Source organism: Culex pipiens, chromosome 1, assembly GCF_016801865.2.
Source record: "Culex pipiens pallens isolate TS chromosome 1, TS_CPP_V2, whole genome shotgun sequence".
Lineage (NCBI taxonomy): Eukaryota > Metazoa > Arthropoda > Insecta > Diptera > Culicidae > Culex > Culex pipiens.
The window spans coordinates 68522666-68538295 of record NC_068937.1 but is presented as its reverse complement, the minus strand read 5'-3'; the positions used below and the strand labels follow the sequence as shown (position 1 = coordinate 68538295).

Sequence of the window (15630 nt, the reverse complement as noted above, 5' to 3'; positions counted from 1 at the left end):
TTAAAAGAAGAAATGAATGCAATTTTGTACCCAGAATCTGTGTAAAATATTACCCAGATCTGTGTAAAATTTTACACAGAATGTCGATTAAAAAATTACACAGATTTGACAGACAACGGTTGTACACAGATCTGTGTACAAAGCTTCTACACAGATTCTGTGTATTCCAGGTTTTGGGCGATCTGTGTCAAATTTTACACAGATCTGTGTTATATGGACTTTGCGTGTAGAATATATTTTGGAAGAAAAAACTCGGCAATTTGTAAAGATTGCCTCAATTTTTGTTAAGGTCCGCCAATTGTGAACATTCGGGTTTTCCTGAAAAATGTAAATTTTTCTTCAATGAATATTTTCAGTTGATCTTGAACAAGAAAAAAAATTCAAATTGTTATGTATGATATTGCAAAAATCCCGATACTGGGAAATTATATATTTGTTTACTTCACAAAAATCTAAAAACAAGTGCATTCAACAACTTTTGAAAAATCACTTAGTTCGTCTTAATTATTTTAACCTTAAATTTTTTTTTCTGAATCTGCAAATACAAGATCGTTTTTGAGCTTTTTGGGACTCACAATTGTAGTTTCAATTACGAATTAAGACTCGTAATTGAAACTACAATTTTGAGTCCCAAAAAGCTCAAAAACGATCTTGTATTTGCAGATTCAGAAAAAAAATTAAAGGTTGAAAAAATTCCTTGAAATAATGAGGCTACTTAACTCCTTCCCGCCCAGAGCAAAATCAAGATTTTTTAAGGTTTCCACCATTACTCGAAACTGATTCGACCAAATTCGATGAAATTTTAATGGTTATAAGTTAACATTCTATTTAAAATAACGCAGGTTGAACCTGGTTGAAAAAATGCATGGTTGAAGAGAAATTTAATTTTGAAGACAAAAATGAGTGGTGCTCTGGAGTAACCATGTATGAATAAGTATGAATAAATTGTAACCGAATTCTTTGAAAAGAAATAAATTTATGACTTTTCCTTTTTAAATTATTGGCACTACTGGCATAGCTAAAAAAACTCCCGGGTCCCGAGAATTCCCGGGAAATGGCCAAATTCAACTCTCGATTCCCGGGAAATTCAAATTCTCGAGAATCGTCACCCTCTACTTGTGAGTACCTTTGGAAGAAAGCAATGGGCCAGGCTAACGTAGAATTAATTTCAGTCATTAAACGATACATAAAAATAATGCAAATGGAAATGTCAAACCCATAACCAGTTGACTACACCCAAGGATTGTGTTCTTTTTTATCCCTTTTGGCAGCAAGCAATTATTACCTGACTATCAGTAATACTTTAGTAACTTTAATTCGATCCTCCATATCAATTTTATTTCTCTGTATTGTTGAAATGAGCCGTGTTCATCTTCTTTACACAACTTTGGTGCGTTACTACTCCTTGCCGAGCCTTGAGGAGGAATTTAACGCACCGATCGGTCTTCGTCTGCCCGAATTTATTCAACCATCAGACTGATCAGATCTGATTGTATAGCAGGCTCAATAAAGATCGTAGAGAAATGTAAATCACATGTTCTTTCTTTTCCGATTCTCGTCTGATTCGTGGTATCCCTTTTACAAGATATTTTAGCAGAGCTGGTTCCCAGAATTCTGCTAGTGAATTATTCCTGTCAGAATGTTGTCAGAATAGCCAGCTATTAGAATCCTGCTACAACGCTGTGACTGGGATTCCGGTGTGCCTCTCTCTCTCTCTCTCTCTCTCTCTCTCTCTCTCTCTCTCTCTCTCTCTCTCTCTCTCTCTCTCTCTCTCTTTCTCTTGGGTGTTAAAATACTGACCTATCTTAATCTTCCATCTATCTTCCATTGAGATAGTGAACCTTCATTCATCTCAATTCGAAGCATACTTGTGATTCTAGATTTTGATTTTTTTTTTGTGATTCTAGAAAATCGGCAACATCTCGTTCATATCAACCCTTCAATTGGGTCCTAAAATGAAGCTTAGATTGCTGATATTATTGTTTACAGCGATAAAGCTTATTTTTCTGAGTACAATGACCCTTTGTATGACCACATAGAGTTTAAAATGGATTTTTAAATCAATTTTGAAAAATTAACCTCGTGGTCCTTCTTGACAGAAAAGCTCCTACTTGACAGCTCGTTCCAAGGGGACCATAGTTAATCCATCGAAAAAATGTTGTCTTGTCAAAAAAAAAATTTGCGTTTAAATGAAAAAAGTGATTAGAAATGGGTTTTAATCGTGTTTTTTACCGTTGTACATAAAAATTGACATAGGGCTTTAGTACCCAATTTGTTCAACTTTTCATTGCTCCGTGCTACGACTTCCATTTGTCCACCTTTTCATTCGTCTCAGCGCTACGACTTTCGTCGGACTCACCGCTGCGACTTTCGTCGGGCTCGCCTTTTGTTCAAGCGCTACGACTTTCGTCGGACTCACTCTTATCTCAGCGCTACGACTTTCGTCGGACTCGCCTTTTTCTCAGCGCTACGACTTCCGTCGGACTCGCCTTTTTTTAGCGCTACGACTTACGTCGGACTCGCCTCTTTCTCAGCGCTACGACTTTCGTCGGACTCGCCTTTTCCTCAGCGCTACGACTTTCGTCGGGCTCGCGTTTTGTTCAAGCGCTACGACCTTCGTCGGACTCGCTTTTATCTCAGCGCTACGACTTTCGTCGGACTCGCCTCTTTCTCAGCGCTGCGACTTTCGTCGGACTCGCCTCTTTCTCAGCGCTACGACCTTCGTCGGACTCGCCTTTTTGTTCGTGTACGCATACGCAGTACCTGCGGACGTTCTGTTATGACGTAGCTTAACAGTTACAAGAACAATGAAACCGATAGAGGAGAAAAGCAACTCGCAACAAATTTTTGACAGGTAAATATGATTTTCATGAAGTATTCGCCTCCTTTCTCTCCCACAGAAAACTGGGGCAATGTAGCTGTCAAACTAGGACAAACTGTTAAAGTCATTCACGAAATGAACTTTGAGTGATTTGAGTTCATTTCTGACGTCACAATTTTCTCCTATATTGAAGAAAACGCATTCAAAGACCATTCCTTTCTCTACCCAAAACTTCGGGATTTCTCTATCCAGAAGCCAGAAAAAGAATGTAAAGGCAGGATTGCAGGAATCATAACAACCTATTACAACTGTCTAATAATCTTTAAAACAAAAAGGGTTCACGAAAACGCTTAAGGAAAGCAGCACTGTTCCGAAGTCAAGCCCAAGTGAGGCCCTTGAAAATAAGATTATGTTAGCTTTAGGTTAACGCAGTAGGCCATGCCGCATGCAGACCTTTATAAAAACACCACCCACCGTGCATTCCTTCTCTTTCCCCGAACAAACGAAAAGTCGCCTAGCACGAAGGAGAGGGAACGAATTCTTGGTACTTTTCTCCTCCCTCTTTGGCCTGCTTTCGCTGCCGCCGCAGTTCATTTGCCACTTTATGCGACCACGTTTTTGGCAAATGCTATGAATATGCAAAAAAATCTTTCACCACAGTTCACGATGGCCAATTTATTTGTCAAATTGCCGCTCACTCACCTCAACCTCACCTTTCTTCCCCAGTCCTAAAATTTCTTTGCACTTTTCACTCAATTTTTTATTGTAAAAAAAACAACACAATCGGGAGCAAAGTTTTTGCTACCGACTGCGCCAATTGTAGAATCCGAACTGAGCACGCATCACTTGAGCGCTACTTGTCAAACTACGCTCCGGTAACTCACGCTCTCAGCGAATGCAGCACTCATTCTCGCCTGCTGTCAAATACTCTCAGAAGCATGACAATATAGGGGAACATGGCGTATAATGGTTAGGTTATGTCTTGACTCTACACAAAGTTGTCACAAACTGGCTAAAGGTACTAGTATTTGACACTGAAACAACATTTCATAAATGAATTCACTTAAATCGATCAGATTTTGTACTTTTACTAGGGGTACGGACAATTATTTGACCTCTTTTTTTGACTTTTTTTCAGTAAACAATTTTTGTATTTTTCAAGTAAAAGTTTTTTGCAAATCCAATGATAGTGTCTTAAAGAGGACATTCTGCCGCGTCGATTGATGTATAAAACATGGCACTTTAGTCGAATTTTATGTACTTTTATATCACAAACATTTCCCGTACGGGGGGGTACGGACAAATATTTGACTCACTGTAGATGTCGCGTCTTCCGGACCTAACCCTCGCAGTACAACCGATTCCGCCGCAACCTTTTAGATCAGTTGGAGCTCATCCAGGTCCATCTTGTGATATGCGGTCAGCTTTGATCCGCCCACATTTGGTCGGAAGCACAGAATCACCTCGGGCTGTTTGGTCTACAGATACCAAACTTCTCCATTCAGAAAAACACGTCCCGCTGCCAGATGAGCTTGACTTCGAAGCCAGGTTGACTCGCCGCTTGAAACCGTCACACCCTTCCGTCCCGACTGCAGCATCAACAATCGGTCTCTTCGTTAGATTTCGGCGGGGTGAAGACGACAACTGGGTCTTGATTTCGCCGTAGGGGGAGCCGGTTCGGTGGACATGATGCGGTGCTTCTTAACCGTTCTCCTCCAGCAGACAATCGGTGTTTGATCGACGTTACTGTCGTACCAGGAGCTGCACTCCGTCACTAGACTTTTTAAACGAAAGAAACGAATAAAAAACAAAAACGGATACAGAGGCACTTCCGCTGGCCACTTACTTTTCCCGGAGAAGATCGTTTCGCAAAGAGAACCGTGGATGAGGAGGATATGTAGGAAAGAGAACCTGTTACATTCTCTGTCCACTCGGTCCACTTTTTTCATAAAATCCACAATTTTCTTCCGATTTGATCTTCCCCGGGGACTTTGTTGTTTGCTCGAACTTAGCTGTCAAACTGAAATGATTTTTTTTGCTAAGTCCAAACTTTCCCACACACCGCAAGAATATCGAAAAAACAGCTAAGTGTCATCGCAAAAATGAGTTCACATTCTCCAACTCAAAGTTGCGAATGTAAACAAAAAAAAACTGATCTCAAAATTGAGATGACATAAGCGAACTTCTTTTTGCGACATTGATCTCAAAAATTGCGACCGCCTGGTAAGCGTGTGGAACGTCAAAGTTCGGTCCAACGCGGTAGTTGTCAAAAGTGTCGGAGTCAGCACGTTTATCTTAGCACACTAAGGGCATCTCCACCGCAGGGACCTAATTGCGTTGCAAAGCTAATTTGGCACCCGCGTCAAGCCCACCGCGGGACTTGTGCGAGAGCTAATTTAGGTTCGAGTTCATCCGTGTTCATCCGAATCTAAACAAAACTCAGGTTAGCTCCGGGATCTACCGGGAGCAAATCGTCTGACGGATGGTTTTTTCAAGCAAAACAATGTAATTGGGCCAATGTGGGTTTATAAACAAAGAGTTTATCCTGCTCACGTCAGTAAATGTTTACATTAGCAGTGATGATTGATTTTTCAATTTAAACTCTTCGAGTTTGGAGATATTTTCCCTCCCGTGCTGCAAGTTTACGCATGAAAAATGACTTTTGGTAATCTGGGGTGATGCAGTTTAGTTATTTAGGTCAGATTGGGGCTGTGTTTGTTTAATTTTGGTCAACGCATTGTCGATCTACTGCCGGACATGCAAGAGACAAGTCATTTGTATTGAGTAAAAAGCAAAAGTCAAGCATAACATTTTAAATAAGCCAATACGGATTTGAAAACAAGCAATCCTAGCAATCCTGATCTTAATTTCTTGAATTCTTAAATCCTTCAATCCTTTAATTCTTAAATTCTTAAATTCTTAAATTCTTAAATTCTTAAATTCTTAAATTCTTAAATTCTTAAATTCTTAAATTCTTAAATTCTTAAATTCTTAAATTCTTAAATTCTTAAATTCTTAAATTCTTAAATTCTTAAATTCTTAAATTCTTAAATTCTTAAATTCTAAAATTCTTAAATTCTTAAATTTTCAAATTCCTGATTTTGAATTTAATTTTTGATAAAAATAGTGTTTTTGAATGTTAGAATTTCGTGTTTTTCTTAAATTTATATTTTCGAATTTCTAAATTTCAGATTTTTAAGCTTTTGTTATTTCCGACTTGTAATTTTTGAATAAAATAGATACTTTAATATTCAAATTATTATTCAATTGTGCATATTTTTTATTTAGAATTTCCAAATTTAAGATTTTTTTACTATTGAGTTTTCCAGTCAGATAATAGATATTTGTAGATAACTGTCAAGTTTATTTTCACTCTGGTTTACTTCATTTCGATCCGTGTGGATCAATTGTACAGCGCACTGGACTCACAATCCAGAGGTTGCTGGTTGGTACTAGAAATAGTGGCCGACAGCTATAAAGACAACTTCTGTTTTTACTCATTTCGACCAAAAAACTATATCTGTCCTTTTAATTTCAAAATTCTGCATGAGATTCGGCGGGGATTTTCAATATTATTTTATCGAATACAATTTTATTAAAACGTTTGTGAGTTTCAGTCGCATACAAAAAGGAAAGTTCTTGATATATATTTGAATTTTAATACAGAATTCAAAAATGTTTAAATTTTCTGTGATGATTTGCTTATATCAAATGTAGGTGGTTGATTATTTTTTATTTAAAAAAAAACTAAATAATGATAAATAACACAATTTTTCAATTTAGTAAAGTCGTTTTGAACCAAATTACTGATTTCTTCAATATTCATTCAAATTTGATAATCAAATAATTCTAAAAATCGCTGAAAAAATTAGCCACCGGCAGCTCGGGGACTTCTCGAGCACCTATCTTGGCTACTCGACGGATCCCCGATGAACTTTTTCTTCGCTGAATGAACTCGAAGGCTAATTTAGCTTTAGCTTTGCTACCCGCGGTGCGAAAGTTGGGGTGCAAACATGTCGGGAGCAAATCGGATGAACTCTTTTAAAATTATGAAAATGATATTTTAATGATATATGCAATCAATTTGGACATATAATGCAATTGGAAGCATGTTCTATCATGCTAGAATGTAGTTTAATTGATTTCGATCAACAAAACGGCTAGAATTTGGAAATAAATAAATTAGATCCCCGCGGTGGGCTTGATTCGGTAGCCAAATTAGCTCCCAGCGGTGCGAAAACGTGTATTAGCTACGGAGCAAAGCCAAAACTGGGGATCCAATCGATAGGTTTGCCACGCAATTAGATCTCTGCGGTGGAGATGCCCTAAGAATGTTGATTTATTTAAACTCCGATAAAAAGGTTAGGCTGATTGTTTTTTATCCAAAAGTCATTAGTCTTTTAAGACTTAAAATTAGGCTTTATCGAACCTAACCGTGTTAAGTCTTTTTAAGCCTAATGATGGGTTAGTCTTAAAAAGACTAGTTTCGTTTTAGTACGAAAAAGGCTAAATTTTAGGCTTAATGTTATCGTCAAAAAGCCTAAATTTTAGACTTTTTCGAGAATGCGAGGGGATCAGAGCGGACATAATCCAAGATGGCGGAACTTGATTAAGACTTATTTTTAGGCCTAAAAAGACTTATTTATAGGTTTAAAAGACTAATTTTTAGGCTTTTGCAAGAAATGGGAGGGGATCAACGTGGACATAATCCAAGATGGCGGAACTTGATTAAGACTTATTTTTAGGTCTAAAAAGACTTATTCATAGGTTTAAAAGACTAATTTTTAGGCTTTTGCAAGAAATGGGAGGGGATCAAAGCGGACATAATCCAAGATGGCGGAACTTGAATAAGACTTATTTTTAGGCCTAAAAAGACTTATTTAAAGGTTTAAAAGACTAATTTTTAGGCTTTTGCAGGAAATGGGAGGGGATCAAAGCGGACATAATCCAAGATGGCGGAACTTGAGTAAGACTTATTTTTAGGCCTAAAAAGACTTATTTAAAGGTTTAAAAGACTAATTTTTAGGCTTTTGCAGGAAATGGGAAGGGATCAAAGCGGACATAATCCAAGATGGCGGAACTTAATTAAGACTTATTTTTAGGCCTATTAAGACTTATTTATAGGTTTAAAAGACTAATTTTTAGGCTTTTGCAAGAAATGGGAGGGGATCAACGTGGACATAATCCAAGATGGCGGAACTTGATTAAGACTTATTTTTAGGCCTAAAAAGACTTATTCATAGGTTTAAAAGACTAATTTTTAGGCTTTTGCAAGAAATGGGAGGGGATCAAAGCGGACATAATCCAAGATGGCGGAACTTGATTAAGACTTATTTTATGCCTGAAATGCCTAGGGGATCAAAATGGCGGGAATAAACGGTAGAAAATAAAATATTGTTATATATTATCTAATTTTTTTTTATAAAAAATGTGTTTATTCGGTGATTCGGTAATTTCAAAATACGACAGATTCACGGATGAGTACAGCTTTTACCTGAAAATAAAAAATCAATATTTTGTAGATGAGTGGTGAGAGTTTGATAGTTATTTAAAAATTGGGTTATTTCATTTAGGAGTTTAGCTCAGCACTTGATTGGCGTAGTTTGACAAGTTCAATTTTTCGAAGATCTGACTTTAAGAATTTAAGAATTTTTCGAAGATCTGACTTTTAGAATTTAAGAATTTGAGAATTTGAGAATTTAAGAATTTTAGAATTTTGAAGTTTTAGAATTTTAGAATTTAAGAATTTAAGAATTTAAGAATTTAAGAATTTAAGAATTTAAGAATTTAAGAATTTAAGAATTTAAGAATTTAAGAATTTAAGAATTTAAGAATTTAAGAATTTAAGAATTTAAGAATTTAAGAATTTAAGAATTTAAGAATTTAAGAATTTAAGAATTTAAGAATTTAAGAATTTAAGAATTTAAGAATTTAAGAATTTAAGAATTTAAGAATTTAAGAATTTAAGAATTTAAGAATTTAAGAATTTAAGAATTTAAGAATTTAAGAATTTAAGAATTTAAGAATTTAAGAATTTAAGAATTTAAGAATTTAAGAATTTAAGAATTTAAGAATTTAAGAATTTAAGAATTTAAGAATTTAAGAATTTAAGAATTTAAGAATTTAAGAATTTAAGAATTTAAGAATTTAAGAATTTAAGAATTTAAGAATTTAAGAATTTAAGAATTTAAGAATTTAAGAATTTAAGAATTTAAGAATTTAAGAATTTAAGAATTTAAGAATTTAAGAATTTAAGAATTTAAGAATTTAAGAATTTAAGAATTTAAGAATTTAAGAATTTAAGAATTTAAGAATTTAAGAATTTAAGAATTTAAGAATTTAAGAATTTAAGAATTTAAGAATTTAAGAATTTAAGAATTTAAGAATTTAAGAATTTAAGAATTTAAGAATTTAAGAATTTAAGAATTTAAGAATTTAAGAATTTAAGAATTTAAGAATTTAAGAATTTAAGAATTTAAGAATTTAAGAATTTAAGAATTTAAGAATTTAAGAATTTAAGAATTTAAGAATTTAAGAATTTAAGAATTTAAGAATTTAAGAATTTAAGAATTTAAGAATTTAAGAATTTAAGAATTTAAGAATTTAAGAATTTAAGAATTTAAGAATTTAAGAATTTAAGAATTTAAGAATTTAAGAATTTAAGAATTTAAGAATTTAAGAATTTAAGAATTTAAGAATTTAAGAATTTAAGAATTTAAGAATTTAAGAATTTAAGAATTTAAGAATTTAAGAATTTAAGAATTTAAGAATTTAAGAATTTAAGAATTTAAGAATTTAAGAATTTAAGAATTTAAGAATTTAAGAATTTAAGAATTTAAGAATTTAAGAATTTAAGAATTTAAGAATTTAAGAATTTAAGAATTTAAGAATTTAAGAATTTAAGAATTTAAGAATTTAAGAATTTAAGAATTTAAGAATTTAAGAATTTAAGAATTTAAGAATTTAAGAATTTAAGAATTTAAGAATTTAAGAATTTAAGAATTTAAGAATTTAAGAATTTAAGAATTTAAGAATTTAAGAATTTAAGAATTTAAGAATTTAAGAATTTAAGAATTTAAGAATTTAAGAATTTAAGAATTTAAGAATTTAAGAATTTAAGAATTTAAGAATTTAAGAATTTAAGAATTTAAGAATTTAAGAATTTAAGAATTTAAGAATTTAAGAATTTAAGAATTTAAGAATTTAAGAATTTAAGAATTTAAGAATTTAAGAATTTAAGAATTTAAGAATTTAAGAATTTAAGAATTTAAGAATTTAAGAATTTAAGAATTTAAGAATTTAAGAATTTAAGAATTTAAGAATTTAAGAATTTAAGAATTTAAGAATTTAAGAATTTAAGAATTTAAGAATTTAAGAATTTAAGAATTTAAGAATTTAAGAATTTAAGAATTTAAGAATTTAAGAATTTAAGAATTTAAGAATTTAAGAATTTAAGAATTTAAGAATTTAAGAATTTAAGAATTTAAGAATTTAAGAATTTAAGAATTTAAGAATTTAAGAATTTAAGAATTTAAGAATTTAAGAATTTAAGAATTTAAGAATTTAAGAATTTAAGAATTTAAGAATTTAAGAATTTAAGAATTTAAGAATTTAAGAATTTAAGAATTTAAGAATTTAAGAATTTAAGAATTTAAGAATTTAAGAATTTAAGAATTTAAGAATTTAAGAATTTAAGAATTTAAGAATTTAAGAATTTAAGAATTTAAGAATTTAAGAATTTAAGAATTTAAGAATTTAAGAATTTAAGAATTTAAGAATTTAAGAATTTAAGAATTTAAGAATTTAAGAATTTAAGAATTTAAGAATTTAAGAATTTAAGAATTTAAGAATTTAAGAATTTAAGAATTTAAGAATTTAAGAATTTAAGAATTTAAGAATTTAAGAATTTAAGAATTTAAGAATTTAAGAATTTAAGAATTTAAGAATTTAAGAATTTAAGAATTTAAGAATTTAAGAATTTAAGAATTTAAGAATTTAAGAATTTAAGAATTTAAGAATTTAAGAATTTAAGAATTTAAGAATTTAAGAATTTAAGAATTAAGAATTTAAGAATTTAAGAATTTAAGAATTTAAGAATTTAAGAATTTAAGAATTTAAGAATTTAAGAATTTAAGAATTTAAGAATTTAAGAATTTAAGAATTTAAGAATTTAAGAATTTAAGAATTTAAGAATTTAAGAATTTAAGAATTTAAGAATTTAAGAATTTAAGAATTTAAGAATTTAAGAATTTAAGAATTTAAGAATTTAAGAATTTAAGAATTTAAGAATTTAAGAATTTAAGAATTTAAGAATTTAAGAATTTAAGAATTTAAGAATTTAAGAATTTAAGAATTTAAGAATTTAAGAATTTAAGAATTTAAGAATTTAAGAATTTAAGAATTTAAGAATTTAAGAATTTAAGAATTTAAGAATTTAAGAATTTAAGAATTTAAGAATTTAAGAATTTAAGAATTTAAGAATTTAAGAATTTAAGAATTTAAGAATTTAAGAATTTAAGAATTTAAGAATTTAAGAATTTAAGAATTTAAGAATTTAAGAATTTAAGAATTTAAGAATTTAAGAATTTAAGAATTTAAGAATTTAAGAATTTAAGAATTTAAGAATTTAAGAATTTAAGAATTTAAGAATTTAAGAATTTAAGAATTTAAGAATTTAAGAATTTAAGAATTTAAGAATTTAAGAATTTAAGAATTTAAGAATTTAAGAATTTAAGAATTTAAGAATTTAAGAATTTAAGAATTTAAGAATTTAAGAATTTAAGAATTTAAGAATTTAAGAATTTAAGAATTTAAGAATTTAAGAATTTAAGAATTTAAGAATTTAAGAATTTAAGAATTTAAGAATTTAAGAATTTAAGAATTTAAGAATTTAAGAATTTAAGAATTTAAGAATTTAAGAATTTAAGAATTTAAGAATTTAAGAATTTAAGAATTTAAGAATTTAAGAATTTAAGAATTTAAGAATTTAAGAATTTAAGAATTTAAGAATTTAAGAATTTAAGAATTTAAGAATTTAAGAATTTAAGAATTTAAGAATTTTAGAATTTTTGAATTTTTGAATTTTTGAATTTTTGAATTTTTTGAATTTTTGAATTTTAGAATTTTAGAATTTTAGAATTTTAGAATTTTAGAATTTTAGAATTTTAGAATTTTAGAATTTTAGAATTTTAGAATTTTAGAATTTTAGAATTTTAGAATTTTAGAATTTTAGAATTTTAGAATTTTAGAATTTTAGAATTTTAGAATTTTAGAATTTTAGAATTTTAGAATTTTAGAATTTTAGAATTTTAGAATTTTAGAATTTTAGAATTTTAGAATTTTAGAATTTTAGAATTTTAGAATTTTAGAATTTTAGAATTTTAGAATTTTAGAATTTTAGAATTTTAGAATTTTAGAATTTTAGAATTTTAGAATTTTAGAATTTTAGAATTTTAGAATTTTAGAATTTTTGAATTTTTGAATTTTTGAATTTTAGAATTTTTGAATTTTTGAATTTTTGAATTTTAGAATTTTAGAATTTTAGAATTTTAGAATTTTAGAATTTTAGAATTTTAGAATTTTAGAATTTTAGAATTTTAGAATTTTAGAATTTTAGAATTTTAGAATTTTAGAATTTTAGAATTTTAGAATTTTAGAATTTTAGAATTTTAGAATTTTAGAATTTTAGAATTTTAGAATTTTAGAATTTTAGAATTTTAGAATTTTAGAATTTTAGAATTTTAGAATTTTAGAATTTTAGAATTTTAGAATTTTAGAATTTTAGAATTTTAGAATTTTAGAATTTTAGAATTTTAGAATTTTAGAATTTTAGAATTTTAGAATTTTAGAATTTTAGAATTTTAGAATTTTAGAATTTTAGAATTTTAGAATTTTAGAATTTTAGAATTTTAGAATTTTAGAATTTTAGAATTTTAGAATTTTAGAATTTTAGAATTTTAGAATTTTAGAATTTTAGAATTTTAGAATTTTAGAATTTTAGAATTTTAGAATTTTAGAATTTTAGAATTTTAGAATTTTAGAATTTTAGAATTTTAGAATTTTAGAATTTTAGAATTTTAGAATTTTAGAATTTTAGAATTTTAGAATTTTAGAATTTTAGAATTTTAGAATTTTGGAATTTTGGAATTTTGGAATTTTGGAATTTTTGAATTTTTGAATTTTAGAATTTTAGAATTTTAGAATTTTAGAATTTTAGAATTTTAGAATTTTAGAATTTTAGAATTTTAGAATTTTAGAATTTTAGAATTTTAGAATTTTAGAATTTTAGAATTTTAGAATTTTAGAATTTTAGAATTTTAGAATTTTAGAATTTTAGAATTTTAGAATTTTAGAATTTTAGAATTTTAGAATTTTAGAATTTTAGAATTTTAGAATTTTAGAATTTTAGAATTTTAGAATTTTAGAATTTTAGAATTTTAGAATTTTAGAATTTTAGAATTTTAGAATTTTAGAATTTTAGAATTTTAGAATTTTAGAATTTTAGAATTTTAGAATTTTAGAATTTTAGAATTTTAGAATTTTAGAATTTTAGAATTTTAGAATTTTAGAATTTTAGAATTGTAGATTTTTATAATTTAAGAATTTTATAATTTAAGAATTTTAGAATTTAAAAATTTTAGAATTTTTTGAATTTTTGAATTTTAGAATTTTAGAATTTTAGAATTTTAGAATTTTAGAATTTTAGAATTTTAGAATTTTAGAATTTTAGAATTTTAGAATTTTAGAATTTTAGAATTTTAGAATTTTAGAATTTTAGAATTTTAGAATTTTAGAATTTTAGAATTTTAGAATTTTAGAATTTTAGAATTTTAGAATTTTAGAATTTTAGAATTTTAGAATTTTAGAATTTTAGAATTTTAGAATTTTAGAATTTTAGAATTTTAGATTTTTCGAATTTTAGGATTTTAGAATTTGAATTTTAGAATTTTAAAATTTTATATTTTTGAAATTTTGAATTTTGAATTTTGAATTTTGAATTTTTGAATTTTTGAATTTTTGAATTTTTGAATTTTTGAATTTTTGAATTTTTGAATTTTTGAATTTTTGAATTTTTGAATTTTAGAATTTTAGAATTTAAGAATTTTGAACTTTAGAATTTTAGAATTTAAAATTTTAGAATTTTAGAATTTTAGAATTTTTAACTTTAGAATTTTAAATTTTAGAATTTTGAATTTTAGAATTTTGAATTTTAGAATTTTAGAATTTTAGAATTTTAGAATTTTAGAATTTTAGAATTTTAGAATTTTCAATTTTAGAATTTTAGAATTTTTGAATTTTTGAATTTTAGAATTTTAGAATTTTAGAATTTTAGAAATTTTGAATTTTTGAATTTTAGAATTTTTGAATTTTTGAATTTTTGAATTTTTGAATTTTTGAATTTTTGAATTTTAGAATTTTAGAATTTTAGAATTTTAGAATTTTAGAATTTTAGAATTTTGAATTTTGAATTTTGAATTTTGAATTTTGAATTTTGAATTTTGAATTTTGAATTTTGAATTTTGAATTTTAGAATTTTAGAATTTTAGAATTTTAGAATTTTGAATTATGAATTTTAGAATTTTGAATCTTAGAATTTTGAATTTTAGAATTTTGAATTATGAATTTTAGAATTTTGAATTTTAGAATTTTAGAATTTTAGAATTTTAGAATTTTAGAATTTTAGAATTTTAGAATTTTAGAATTTTAGAATTTTAGAATTTTAGAATTTTAGAATTTTAGAATTTTAGAATTTTAGAATTTTAGAATTTTAGAATTTTAGAATTTTAGAATTTTAGAATTTTAGAATTTTAGAATTTTAGAATTTTAGAATTTTTGAATTTTAGAATTTTAGAATTTTTGAATTTTAGAATTTTAGAATTTTAGAATTTTAGAATTTTAGAATTTTAGAATTTTAGAATTTTAGAATTTTAGAATTTTAGAATTTTAGAATTTTAGAATTTTAGAATTTTAGAATTTTAGAATTTTAGAATTTTAGAATTTTAGAATTTTAGAATTTTAGAATTTTAGAATTTTAGAATTTTAGAATTTTAGAATTTTAGAATTTTAGAATTTTAGAATTTTAGAATTTTAGAATTTTAGAATTTTAGAATTTTTGAATTTTAGAATTTTAGAATTTTAGAATTTTAGAATTTTAGAATTTTAGAATTTTAGAATTTTAGAATTTTAGAATTTTAGAATTTTAGAATTTTAGAATTTTAGAATTTTAGAATTTTAGAATTTTAGAATTTTAGAATTTTAGAATTTTAGAATTTTAGAATTTTAGAATTTTAGAATTTTAGAATTTTAGAATTTTAGAATTTTAGAATTTTAGAATTTTAGAATTTTAGAATTTTAGAATTTTAGAATTTTAGAATTTTAGAATGTTAGAATTTTAGAATTTTAGAATTTTAGAATTTTAGAATTTTAGAATTTTAGAATTTTAGAATTTTAGAATTTTAGAATTTTAGAATTTTAGAATTTGAATTTTAGAATTTTAGAATTTTAGAATTTTAGAATTTTAGAATTTTAGAATTTTAGAATTTTAGAATTTTAGAATTTTAGAATTTTAGAATTTTAGAATTTTAGAATTTTAGAATTTTAGAATTTTAGAATTTTAGAATTTTAGAATTTTAGAATTTTAGAATTTTAGAATTTTAGAATTTTAGAATTTTAGAATTTTAGAATTTTAGAATTTTAGAATTTTAGAATTTTAGAATTTTAGAATTTTAGAATTTTAGAATTTTAGAATTTTAGAATTTTAGAATTTTAGAATTTTAGAATTTTAGAATTTTAGAATTTTAGAATTTTAG

At 26.1% G+C, this 15630-nt stretch overlaps 1 protein-coding gene across 1 annotated transcript in view; it reads right to left on the bottom strand.

Moving 5' to 3' along the window:
- LOC128093327 (uncharacterized) overlaps nt 1-15630 on the bottom strand; it is a 481727-nt gene that overhangs the window by 390652 nt on the left and 75445 nt on the right. The gene's annotated exons all lie outside the window — the stretch shown is intronic.